Source organism: Lissotriton helveticus, chromosome 9 (genome assembly GCF_964261635.1).
Source record: "Lissotriton helveticus chromosome 9, aLisHel1.1, whole genome shotgun sequence".
NCBI classification, from domain to species: domain Eukaryota; kingdom Metazoa; phylum Chordata; class Amphibia; order Caudata; family Salamandridae; genus Lissotriton; species Lissotriton helveticus.
The window spans coordinates 394,413,544-394,426,200 of NC_136070.1; positions in this window are offsets into that span (position 1 = coordinate 394,413,544).

Sequence of the window (12,657 nt, forward strand, 5' to 3'; positions counted from 1 at the left end):
GCACAGTGTGTGTGTGTGTGTGTGTGCACTGAATAACTTCTACCTTAATATTTATAAGATTGCATGTACTCCACTTAAACCTAGCAAACTGAAGAACAATTGCAAACTCACCACCAAAGGTTTAATGGTGCTCCTCAAAGTGAGCTGAAACGAACAAGCTTCACCCTCGATTGCCAATGGAGGACATCAAGGAAAAGGCAGATCAGCTCCTTAGCAGAAAATACCGAAAAACCTATAACGCCATCAGGAAAATCAAAAGGCCTACCTTATCAACAGTATCAACGAGGGAGCTTTTAACATCTCATCACATTAAAAGGGGAGGGAGGCGATAGGTTTGCTATGACATTCTCCCTTCCTAACTCAATATAACATCAGTTTAGTGAACTCCTGCATTAAAGTGCATGAACCCATACACAGAGGGAATCTTTTGTCCGTAATATGCCTTTATTTGGTAGATAAGAAGGAGAATACCCTCATCCACAATTTATGCTTTGCTTTGTAATTGGGTCCTTTCTCTTTACTGACACATTTCTGTAGTCAGGAGGAGCTCAACCAACCCTGCGAGCTCTTAGTGTAAGTGCGGGGATCTAAAATCTAAGGAAACTAAGAACATAAAACTATCTAGGAGACACATGGCAATCTTCCTTTATTCAGGGTGCCCTGAATAAAGATTACTAATGGATGTTCAGGCTGGGCCGGCTTTAGCGCTGATGTTGCATAGTGCAACAATCTTTTCCAATTGCCCTCCCCAATGACCGCCTTCTCTACCGATTCCCTCACTATCATCCTCCAACAGTGACAATGAACTCACCATGACCCTTCCCTCACATGCATTTCATTTTTTAGCGCTACCCATACTAGTGTAGGGTGTCAGAAACTTTACATCACACACACATTTTACAAAGACAATGAATCATAAGTGTGTTACTCAATCTTTAGAAAATGTTACATAACACAATGAGGATTAACAAGGTGTAGGAACTGCTTGTCATCCATATTAGTAGGCAGTATATTTTAACAGTGTTTGGTCAGGAGAAGCCCAAACTGACACAGTGAATGGGGTGACATTATTAATAAGAATGTATTTCTAGCCAAACAAACCCTTTTTAGCAGCATTAGGATAATGCAAGACTGGGGAAAAAAAAAAAACATTCCAACCACTACCATGCAGTTTGCATATAGCTCTTTGATGACAGTTCATAGGTCACTGTGCTATATTAGAATTGCAACTTATGAACTGCAAGCAACAAAAAGATCTCTGTGACAAAAGCAGTAACTTACTAATTTATCCACATAAAATACAGTTCTTTGATCTATATGGTACAAGTTCTTTGCAGCAGGCACAATCACCCAATGAAAGTGTGCCCACATAACCATTTTGTACCTTAAACATGCAGCTGGCGAGAGTTGCACCATGTGTTTGCCAATTTTGCCTGCGGGGACCCAGCAAGGTCTCCCAGCCAATGGTAGCTGCTATCTGTACCTTCAGCAGACGGGGAGGACCCAGCAAGGTTCCCCATGTTCCCCTCAGTGTCTGGGCCCCCTCCCTCAGGGTGCCAATGCCATGGGCCCCTGATAGAGTTGAGTCAGGGAGCAGGACGGGGTTGCGATCCTCGACGGAGGTCCCGGTCCTGCTCAGGCTGCTGTGATAATTGCTGTATACCCTGTGAAAGCAGAACAGAAATACTGTGGCTGTATGCTTAAGGTAAAAAATGGTTATGTAGGCACAATAGTAATTAAAAAAGGGTATGCAGTTCCTCTCGGTGGTCAGACAAGGGAGGGAGATATGTCAGGAAGCCACACAGAGTGCGTGCTTATTCTGGATAGATCGAAAGGAGGGGAATTCCCCCTGTCGGAACTAGGGCCCTCACACACCCAGCCACCTAGGTGTCATGCTTCATCATATGGGTCTGCTCCTCGTCGGGTCGGCGCTGCAATACCCGATGGGCACCTATAGGAGGTCTCTTTGGCAGAGATCTTTTGTTCCTTGCCATTTGGTGCAGTGGGGGTAAGGGGCCTAGGAAGTGTAGATGTGGTGAGAAGTGATTAAAACAGGTTGGGTAGTCCAAAGACACTTTTATTCAAACTGGCTGTCCACCTGATTAAAAACGGGGAAAGAGTGACTGCTATCTGAAGTTATGGTTCAGTTTAACTATGCTCTACTCTATGGGTCTGAAATTTGCAGACACCACTGTGCCTACTCTATGGGTCAACATGTTACATGCCAATTGGTCAGGAGGATCCATGGCAATTCATCAGGACCTAGTGGTTAAACTATCTACACACAGTGGTGGGTGTAAAATCTATCTACCACGTATCAGCGCTGCGAGTAAAGTACCAGCAGTATCACAGAGCGACCTAAGAGAAAGATATAGAATAAAACCACAACTAAATCAAATGATCGTTAGGTCACGGTAAAGACATCTCTCTCTCTCTCCATGTGCAAACATAGTGTGCAAAACGTGGCAAAGTCACATAAGTGGTAATTGACAATAGTAGGTGGGTCAAGTGATAACCTGCTATAAGTATAGGTAACTTATTCAAACGTTATTAAAAACCAGAAGACTGACCTAGAAAAAGGGGGTTTGCTATTTCATACAAGCACTTGTTGTGTGGGTTCGATGGTGATGTGTCTCCACTCACATAAAAACTGGTTAAAGCATCACCTCTTCAGTATCCCGCGGGATAGTAGGACACCTACAATGTAGTGTCCTAAGAAAACAATACAATGGATAAAAAAGTGAGGAAAGCGGAGATTAAAGCATACATAGTGTCCCCAGTGCCCATCGCATGACTGGGGGTCAGTGATGGGGAAACTGGCAAGTACACCTTCCGTCTCACAGCGGCACTAAGGAGGGATCGGACAAGAGTGGAAGTACATGCAGAGCCAGAGGAGTCCACCCACACTGGGACAGTACCAGGATGTTGTAGGCACTACCCTGTGGGTGGTGTGTGGTCCAGCTGCATTCCCCCTCATGACTCGGGCTCGCCAAGACTGTGGCTGGACAAGCGTAGTAGCTAAAGGTTGCAGGAGCCCCACCACCAACATTTTACCTTGCAATGCGTCGAGAGTTAAGGGTTGGACTTAGTCTGCTTCGTGGTGACTCACCATTAAGCTCCAGGAAGTGAGCCGTCTAACCTACCCCTCACCGTCGGCACCGGATAGTAACCATCTGCACCCAGGAGGCGCTGAAATACTCTCCAGCGTCTGTTGTGGCAAGGGGATGGTCGCATCAGTCGAAACACGTGACTGATGCTTTCAGGTCCGCTCTAATTAGTTGTAAAAGCAGTGGCCATGTTGTAGCGTGAAAGGTGATGCTATTTTGCAATGGGTGCCCTAACAAGACAGCGTATTATCTCAAACAACACACAGCTCACTGAAATATGGAGTGTTAGTGGGCAGTGTTGTCCCTATTAGTATATGACTAGCGTGTCTCCGGCCTATTAAGGCTGGAGAATGAAATCGGCGGCCACCTTGTAATGTATGCTGCTGTAGGTAATGAACTGTATGTCGTATAGAGCCTTCTTAAGGTGTGTGGTGGAGTAGGCCCATACCTATCAAAAGGTTAAATGCAGAGGCTAATGGTGTGTAATCTTAAGCAACTGGGAGGTTGCCCACTCACAAGGAATAGTGAATCAGGTGTAGGCACAGGCTATTACCTAATGTTGAGTGGTTGCATGGGGTATACTGTCACCTCAGGAGATTCAGAGAGAGGCAAGGACTATTCACCTATTAGTCAGTGATGCCCAGGGTATATCGTCATTCAGACCCTGTCGGTCGGTGGAAAGCCGATGTACCCATCTTTGTTCTATTCTGAACAGTGCTTGTTGTGTGATTCTGGGGTGGACTTTGAGAACCAGCCAATGGAGGGATTCTGGGGGGTGATTCAACTCTTTGTAATGTGTGTACATCTTTGTAATAACTCGCAGGCATCGTATATTACGCTTATGCTCAGTGATGCGTGTTTTCCCCATCCTCAGGGTCATCTCTATGTACTTCATAGTGCAAGGAAAAATGACCAAGTATATGCAATGGGAGGTGTTGCAGTTGGTGTGTCGTGTCATTTTCCAAGTAAATGTGTCAGAGAGAGTTATCTCCTTCGTGGCTGTCGTCTGGTCGTACACTGCGCAGGTCCCACATGGATAGTGGCCTTTGACCGTGGGGAGACCCCAGAATGTTCTTTGGACCTTGTTGGTCTCTGTCTTAGGCCTTGTGTGCACTAGAATATCTTTTAGATTCTTAGTTCGTTTGAAGGCGAACCTAGGTGTTGGCATGCATAGGTCTCCTGTCTTCAAAACCCCCCAGTGTTTTAATAATACCCTTTATGCGAGTACAATCTGGTGTAAAGGATGCAACACACGTACGAGTGGCAGTATGTTCTTTAGGGCTCACTTCCAGCAATGTCTCACAGGGGTTGTTTCTAGCTATTTTTAAGGAGTTCATGATGTGGCATTGTAAGGTATTCCCTTTGTCTTAGATTGGATAGGGCTTGGGCCTTAATCTTGTAGTCAGTGAGGGAGCTACAGTTTCTCCTACTACGGAGAAACTGTCCAAAGGGCAGGTTGTCTTTGAGGGCTCTAGGGTGGTGGATACTATACAGTAACAGACTGTTTCTGTCTGTAGGTTTTTTGTAGAGGGTAGTGCTCAGTTCTGCATTGTTAAGTCTCACATTCAAATCCAAGAAAGGTACACTTGTGTTCGATATTGTGTGTGTGAATTTCAGATATTAATTTTGCACATTAATCCACTGGCAAAATTCCTCACAGGTGGTAAGGTTACCCTTCCAGAGGATGAGAATGTTGTCAATGAACCTTTTCTACAGTTTCAAGTTATTGATGTAAGGGTTACTCGGGTGCATGACAACATCCTCCTCAAAGGCAGCCATGTAAAGACATGGCACACTCGGGGCAAAGGTGCTCCCCATGGAAGTACCTTGGGATTGGTGAAAAAGTTGTTTCTATATTCAAAAAAGTTCTCAGTCAGTGGAAGGGTGGCACAATCCATGATAAATGAGACAGGGGTCGGTGAGGTCCACTCTTCTCTTGTGAGGGATGTTTCAATAACAGTTAAGGTGGCACGCAAAGGGATATTAGTATATATATAACGCTTCTACGTCCACTGTGAGTAGAAGGTTAATCTCACCTGGGACCTGTGTTTCCTCTATAATGCACAGGATGTCGGTTGTGTCGGTGCTGGTTGCATGATGTTTTTTAACGTGTGCAACTTAGGCGTATTAACATAGTGCACTTGCTGGAATGTTTATGACAATTGCCTCATGGCAAGGTGATTTATGATCTATATGTGTGTTGGACTTGGCCCTTTTCGGCAGGTTCACCCCTAAACTTTTTGCCTTAGGCTCTGACAAGGTGGTAGTGATTTTAGGCCTCTGCGCACTTTAGCACTGTGGCCCAGTGCAAAGTGCGTGCGCTCTCTGAGCGCGTGAGATGAGATTGACCTGCCCTCCCATAGGAATGCATGGGGGATATGTGTGTCCATTGTAATTCCTGATATGAGGGGAGTGCAGGGTCAAGTTTAGTATGTGCGAACTTGTAAGAATAAATGCTGCGCAATAGTATGCCCAGATTTATTATGGTTATTTTAGAAATGCCACTTTTAGAAGTTGGCATTTATGTGTGCTGTGTCTGCCTACATGATGTGAATTGCATGTCTGGCTTGTGAGTGACAGGTGCTGGATGGTGTGGTTGGCTCCAGGAGCCAGGATGAGTCTGCCTCAGTGGTGAATAGGGAGATCTGCATGTAGATGGGAGGGAGGAGTTGCACCTGGGACCTGAATAGGGCTGTGCCTTCCCTCCACAATGCTGGCTCCACCTCATGTGGTGCGTCTGATGTCCCTGGGCTGTCCTGTGAAAGGAAGAGAGCAGCTGAGAAAAACAAAGTGCTCAAAAGCTCCCCTGAACCAATTGTATCTGGTTTTCCCATTGCCTGCACCTTTAAACAAAGGAACATTTAGTATAAAAGAAAGGGCTGTGACCACATGTAAATGTTCTGCTTTTGGATCCTGATTCATGGGGGCGTGCTGCTGCTGGGGCCCAGGATGACTTGCCAGGAGGGCTGCCTCCCTGGGCCCAGCTATGCCCTGGAACCTTTTTGCTTCGTCTTTCAGCCCTATGGACTTGGGGCTGCCTTAGCGCCCTGTGGGTGCTTACTTTGTTTTGTACCTGGCCCTTTCAGCGCACTTGGCGCGCTTTGATTTACTGCCCCCAGAAGAGCGTGTTGGCTGTGCAGTGTTGTGGCTGCAGCTCTTTTGGAGGGAATATCCAGTGTAGGGATTCCTCCCTCCTTGTGAGCTTTGCGGGTGCCCACCCCGCTAATTTTCATATTTACTTGCGGGTGCCCACCCCGCAGTATTCACCTCTGCGCAGGTGCCCACCGTGCAACTTGGCTTTTATTTTTATTTGCCGGTGCCACCCGCTACGTAGCCGTAACGTAGAGGAAGCCTATCCCTCATTTAGGAGACCGCTGCCGCCGCGACCCGCCTGGTTGTGGGCGGGGTCTGCGGAAGTAACCGGGCCTCCCTTGAGCTGCTGGGAGACCCAGGTGTTTCTGAACCAGGCGGGAGCCCACCCCGCGCTGGACTGTGCCGGGTGACAAGGCGCCCATGTGAGGAGTCGGAGCAGGGCTCCCGTGAGCGGTTGGGAGCCCAAGCAGCCCATGGAGATTCCAAGCGGAGGGTGCTCGAGGCACATTGTCGGTGCCTGCCCCCCCCCCGCACTAAAGAGGAGTCCCGGGTCCCAGGAGGGGGACCGGGTGAAGAGAAGCAGAGACCGGAGCCACAGAAGAGACCGGAGTCCTGCTGCAGAGTCCCAGTGAGTGGGGGCTCCATGTTTTGTGCCCTTCGAGGCACAGTGCCATTTTTGCATTTTGAGCGGCTCGGTCTTGCAGCGGGCCACTCCAATGAGGCGCATGATTATTTCAGGAGCCAGTGCGCTCCATGGGGACATGTTTATTTCTGGAGCCCTGTGTGGCTCCCACTTGGCGCATCATTTATTCTAAGGGCCATTGAGGGCTTATGCCTCATTTTTATATTTCCAGCTGTCCAGTAAGTAGTGGGCAGCTGTACCATTTATGTGGGTACCTGCCTTCTACGCTAGGAGTGAGACGCACTCCCCTACCTCAGTACTTTCTTTTCACAGCTGCGCAGCACTTAGGGCCAGCTACTACGTTTAGGCCTGTGCAAAGTGCGCACCACTGACTGTTGCTGCATTGGCAGCGCACCCTGACTCTTTTGGACAGAGGGCATTTGAGCTCCTTAGAGATGGGCAGTTGGCCAGGGGGACTATTAGGTTTGTAGGGTGCCAGTCCCTAATGTGATTTATATAGGTGCTAGGAAATGTAATTGATATGATATGTTTTATGCACCCTGATTTATGTTCTAGATGTGTTTATGATTATGAGATTTTACATACTGTGTTATGTTTTATTTTTATCTTCTACTGTGGTTTAGGTTTGATTTAATCGCTAACTAGCTTGGGAGGGTAGAGTATCCCCTAAGTGCATTGTTAGTTTTCTGGATTCCCCTGTAGGGTAGGATCCAGTGGTGGCAGCAATATGTTGTCCAGTGCAGTTAGTCCCATTCCCAGTTCTCGGAGTATGGTACCTGGTTCCCAGTTAAGAGGGGTACAGGTTGTGTTTCAGGGGCAGTAAAGTTGCTGTCCCACCAGTCTTGTGGGGGGAGTGTGGATGAATGTTGTGGTGCACTGGACGTTTGGGTGATTGGTTAGCACGGTAAATGGTGTTAAAAGGCGCTTCAATATGTTCGGTCAGAGGGATCCTGCCCCGTAATCGTTTTCCGGAGTCACGCCAACATCCGTTGGAGTGTGTAAGTTCTATGGTTCTAGGGAGCTTGCATTGGGAGTGATACTAGAAGAATGGTGAATGTGTCTTCCAACCCAGAGTGGTGGAAGTGGTTCAGAGTAGCCCAGCTAGGTGACCTTGTAGTGAGGAGGTTGTAGGGACTCACATCCTGTCTCGCAGGAGAAGGAGTGAGATTGGGTTGTGTCCCAAAGTGCCCGCACCTTAGTCTCCAGTACTGGATGGTTCTTAGAGGGAACACCAGGTAGAGAGCCTAGTCTGTCCTGTTGGACTGTTCTTTGAGGAGGATCTCCCTTGTTAGATGAGCTGGGAGTGTCTGTAATCAGGCCTCCATTAGTTCTGTCAGTCAGTCAAATTTGCTTTATTCGAGGTAAAAACTCATAAAAGCATGATACATTTAAAACCATTAGATCCACAATAACAAGTTTAAAACATATTTACAACCTCAAAAAATTTAAAAGGATAAAGCATTGTGACTTCATTAATATTAAAATTCATCAATGAAACTTCAAAATTCATATGGTTATAGAGCCAATACCAGCCCAAAAAGACAAGGTCGAAAGATTCTCTTTAGCTGGTTCGAAGAACAAGGAAGACCTGGATTAATCTCGTCAAGCCTGCTATCGTGCAAGAGATTTCCTTCTGATAGCCCATACCCAACCCAGGAATTTAGCAACTGCCACAGAAATAGTTGGCAAGGAACTGGTGCAAATAATTCTTAGAGCCACATCACTGTCTCTCGTGCCGAGCTGTTTGCAAATAGCCCTCAACCAGACACGTTGAGGGATTGAGTAGGCCCCACACACAAAAAGTAAGTGGGCGATGGTCTCAGTGCAGCTATTACAGGCTGGGCAGACATGAGAGTTACCTTCTGCCCATCTTCCAGTTAGCGATCTAATTGGAAGAGACCCCACTCTAAGTTGGAAGTAAAGCTTCCTATCCTGAGGCTTGGTTATGATGTCCCAATAGGGCTCCAGGAATGAGGAAGTTTTTACCTAAAAAAACGTCCCTCCAAAGAGGAGGGATCTGCATCATTCCAGTGCCGGCGTTCTACCATTTCCCAATACCTTGTTTTTATTGTATCTTTGGCAGGAAACTGGGCCTGCTCTGGTTTCTCCCACAACTCCTTCATGCCCATGGTCCCCAATGTTCTGCACCAATCCCCTAACCAACCTATTCTGTGAAATTTATCGCAGTTGATTACATCCAAGAAGTCCCTTGCGTAATGGGCGAGTTCAGGAGTGACCCATATACGCCGCCAATATAAAATGGGTCGTAGTCTAGCCATATCTGAAATGGCTTTCCTGCCTAGCTCGCAACGCAGTGGCTTCATGGGTGTACTGTTAGGGAGGCCAATGAGGTTTCGAAGAAATTTGTTTTCGGCAAGCGTTAGTGGTGCCAGATTGTCATAGCCCCAGAGCTCTGCGCCATAAAGTGCCGAGCTAACGGCTTTGGCCTCATATACTTGGAGTGCTGGCACAATAGGTTTGGTCAAAGACTTTTTATGCTCAGCACTTATAACACCAGCGTTTTGGCGGAGTTTGAGAGCCGCCATTTCTGTGTGTTTCCCCCACTTTACGCCCTTAGCTATGTGGATTCCCAAATAAACAAAATCCGAAACCATTTCTACCTTTTGGCCATCCATGAAAAAGTTCCCTTTGAAGCTGGGATGGGGATTAAATGTCATGAGCTTCGTTTTTGCAACATTTACTTCAAGCCCACGATCAGAACAAAAGCCCTCAAAGATATTCAAGGTACGCTGCAGACCGCTGGGGGTTTTAGATAATATAAGTGTATCGTCTGCAAATAATAGGACTGGCGTTTTCACACCACCCAAAATCGGAGCATCTACAGAACCAGACAACATACGCTCTACTACTCCATTAATGTAGAGGGAAAAGAGCGTCGGGGCCATGGCACAGCCTTGGCGTACGCCCCGCTCTACCGGGGACTCAGCTGATACTTGCCCATGTCTCCCCCACTGGATTTTAGCGTAGTTTGACTCGTGCAGTCTCATCACTAGCGATAGAGTTTCTAGTGGCATACCCATCTCAGCTAAGAGGGACTAAGTCAAAAGCTGCACGTAGATCGATAAAGGCAGCATGGAGACTGCCCTTCGCCAACTGCACTGTCTTCCAATAAAGCAGCGTGAACCGGAAAATCTGGTCTGTAGTACTGGTCAGTTTGCGAAAGCTGGCTTGGTAAGGAGATAAAACTTTGTTTTCTTCCACCCAGGTCATAATTTTAGCTAGGGTCATTTTGCCTTCCACCTTTTGTACCGTGCCTATTAGGCTAATGGGCCTGTAATTCCCTGGTAGAGTTTTGTCACCTTTTTTATATACAGGGATTATTACGGCCCCCAGCCAAGACTTTGGTACCGGTGCCCCTAGCGCTACAGCATTGGCCAGCTTCAGGATATACTTGCCCCAGCGTGATTTCTCGTGGAGGAAGACATTCGCAGGGACCCCATCGGGTCCCGGCGCCTTTCCCCGTGCGACTGAGTCCAAAGCCGCTGCTACATCTGTATTGATGAAAGGTGGAGCTGGGAATACAGTAGTGGCCACACACTCCCTGATCTTATCCTCCGGGCGGCACCTATATTGGGGCCCAAAGTAGTCCAACCAGCTAATCTGGGAGACATAGTTTGAGGGTGGTTCTGGGAGACCCCCTTTCCCCCCACTTAACAATGTTCCAGAATAATCTGGAATCTTTAGCAGAACTGGCAGCTTTAAGATCTTGCCAGTGCTGCTCGTCCCATTGCTTCTTGGCTATGGATACACTGGCCTTACACTTCTGTCTCGCCTCCCTGACGGCGACTGGATCTTTGTTCTTAATGGCCGTCCCCAGAGAAGTTCTAGCCGTCCTACACGCCGCGTTGTACCAGCCCGCTGGGTGAGGGCGACTTTTCTTACCCGGCTGCGGGTGAACTACCTTGTAGAAATGGCCTTTTATCGAGCTAAAAAATTCGCAGTGCAAATTAGTAATCTTTTCCATATCCATTCCGCTCCCTAATCCTATCTTCAGTATATCTTCCATGGCGGAGGTAGTAAGCTCCAGATCTTTGCTAATGCTTTCTAGCACCTCATTGTTCATTGCAACTTGGGACCACTTAACCCGCCTCATGTCGTTCGTTGGCACGATCTCTGCTACTGCTTCTACCACAGTATTTTGCCCCTCTAGGTCCCCCCCACAGGAGATGAATAATGCATAGTGGGTTGTGGTCACTCTCCTGCCTACTGAGCACCTTCATGTCTTTCATCAAATGCCAGATTGCCAAATTGCAGAAAACATAATCAATCCGGCTTTGCCAACGGCCGTTATCGAAGGTGTTGGCCCCTTGACCATCACCCGCTGTCCTTCCGTTCAAAGCTCTAAGCCCCCTTTCACTGCATAAAGCATTCATTTGTATTATGCCTGCTGACCATCTACTTACAGGTTTTAAATCCAGCTTAGGAATCCCCCACTCGATGTCTGCGTCCTCTCCCGGGTACCAGTCTCCTACAGAGAGAGGCTCAAAGGTCATGTTCAAATCCCCAGCAATTAATATATTGTTCTTGCTTGGCTGGGTGCAGATCAAATGGTCAAGTGCTGCCAAAACCTGGGATTTCCCCCTGTCTGGGCCTCTTATGTACAAGTTATAAATGTCTAAGGGTTCCCCCGAAGCCATACTTAGCCTAATGAGCTGTATGTCATTATTACCCGTAGGGAACTCTACTATCCTATCAAAGAGTGTCTGCCGTGCCCAGATGGTTAAACCCCCTTTCGGTCTGCCCTTAGGGCCCTTAACGGCTGGGATAAAAAAATTAAGGAAACCCAGGAGAAACAGAGGTTCACAGGCCCACGTCTCTTGGAAAATACAGACGTCAAAGCCATTTATAAACGACGCCCATTCCGGTGAGTGCATTCTGGAGCCCAATCCCGCTACGTTCCACGAGACTATTCTTCCACCATCCCCGCTAGATTCACACCACAATACTGCAGAAGTTAAGGACTGGTCCCCTGGGCCATGTACACTTGGGGGATCACAACCTCCTACTATCTCCTTATTGGAGACACCAAACTCCCTTCCACCATTTAGACTAACCACTTCGACCTCTACCGAAGGAGAGCCTGCCAAATCCAAGTGTTCAACCCCCTCTACCCTGCTACATTAGTTCTAGTGTCTGGCCGTGCCACTTCTAAGTGGAGGGTGCAGAAGTCCAGATTGAGGGGTGAGAGGGGGAAAGACTCCCTAGTGGAAGAACCAGTGGGTTAGGAGCCAACCATAAGGGCTGAGTTCCCATGGATTGGCCATGGTGATGCAACTTCTGACCTGGGGCATCTTCATGCACTGTCGGATGGACAGGGGGTTGTGAGCTCTGTGCCAGGCAGGCTGTCACACGACGCATTAGTTATGTGTCACCCTCAGGAAGTCCTGGTTCGCCGGGCATTTGTCTGACCAAAGGGTACTGTCCCTAGGCTGGGGAGCCAGTTTCAGGTGTCTCCTGTCCTGGACGAAGGGCAACTGTAATCAGTGTCCTGACCAGTCTTGCCTTCTAGGGATACCACTCCAGTTGGGGGGAGGGTATAGTGCTCTGGAAGGGGGTGCAGAGGGAGGGAGTCCTCGCCTCTGACCCCGGTGCAGCCGGTGATTTTAGATCCCAGGTGGTAGACCAGTTTATGGAGAGAAGTCCTGAACTGGTAGGTGAGTTGTATTCTGGAGATGCTGCACCCGTGATCTTTGGTCAGCCTGAGAGTGCAGACCATAGTTTGGAAGATCAGTGGCAGTTTGGAACTACACTGAGAGGAAGAGTGGAGATAGTCTTTTGTGTGCCAGGGCTTAC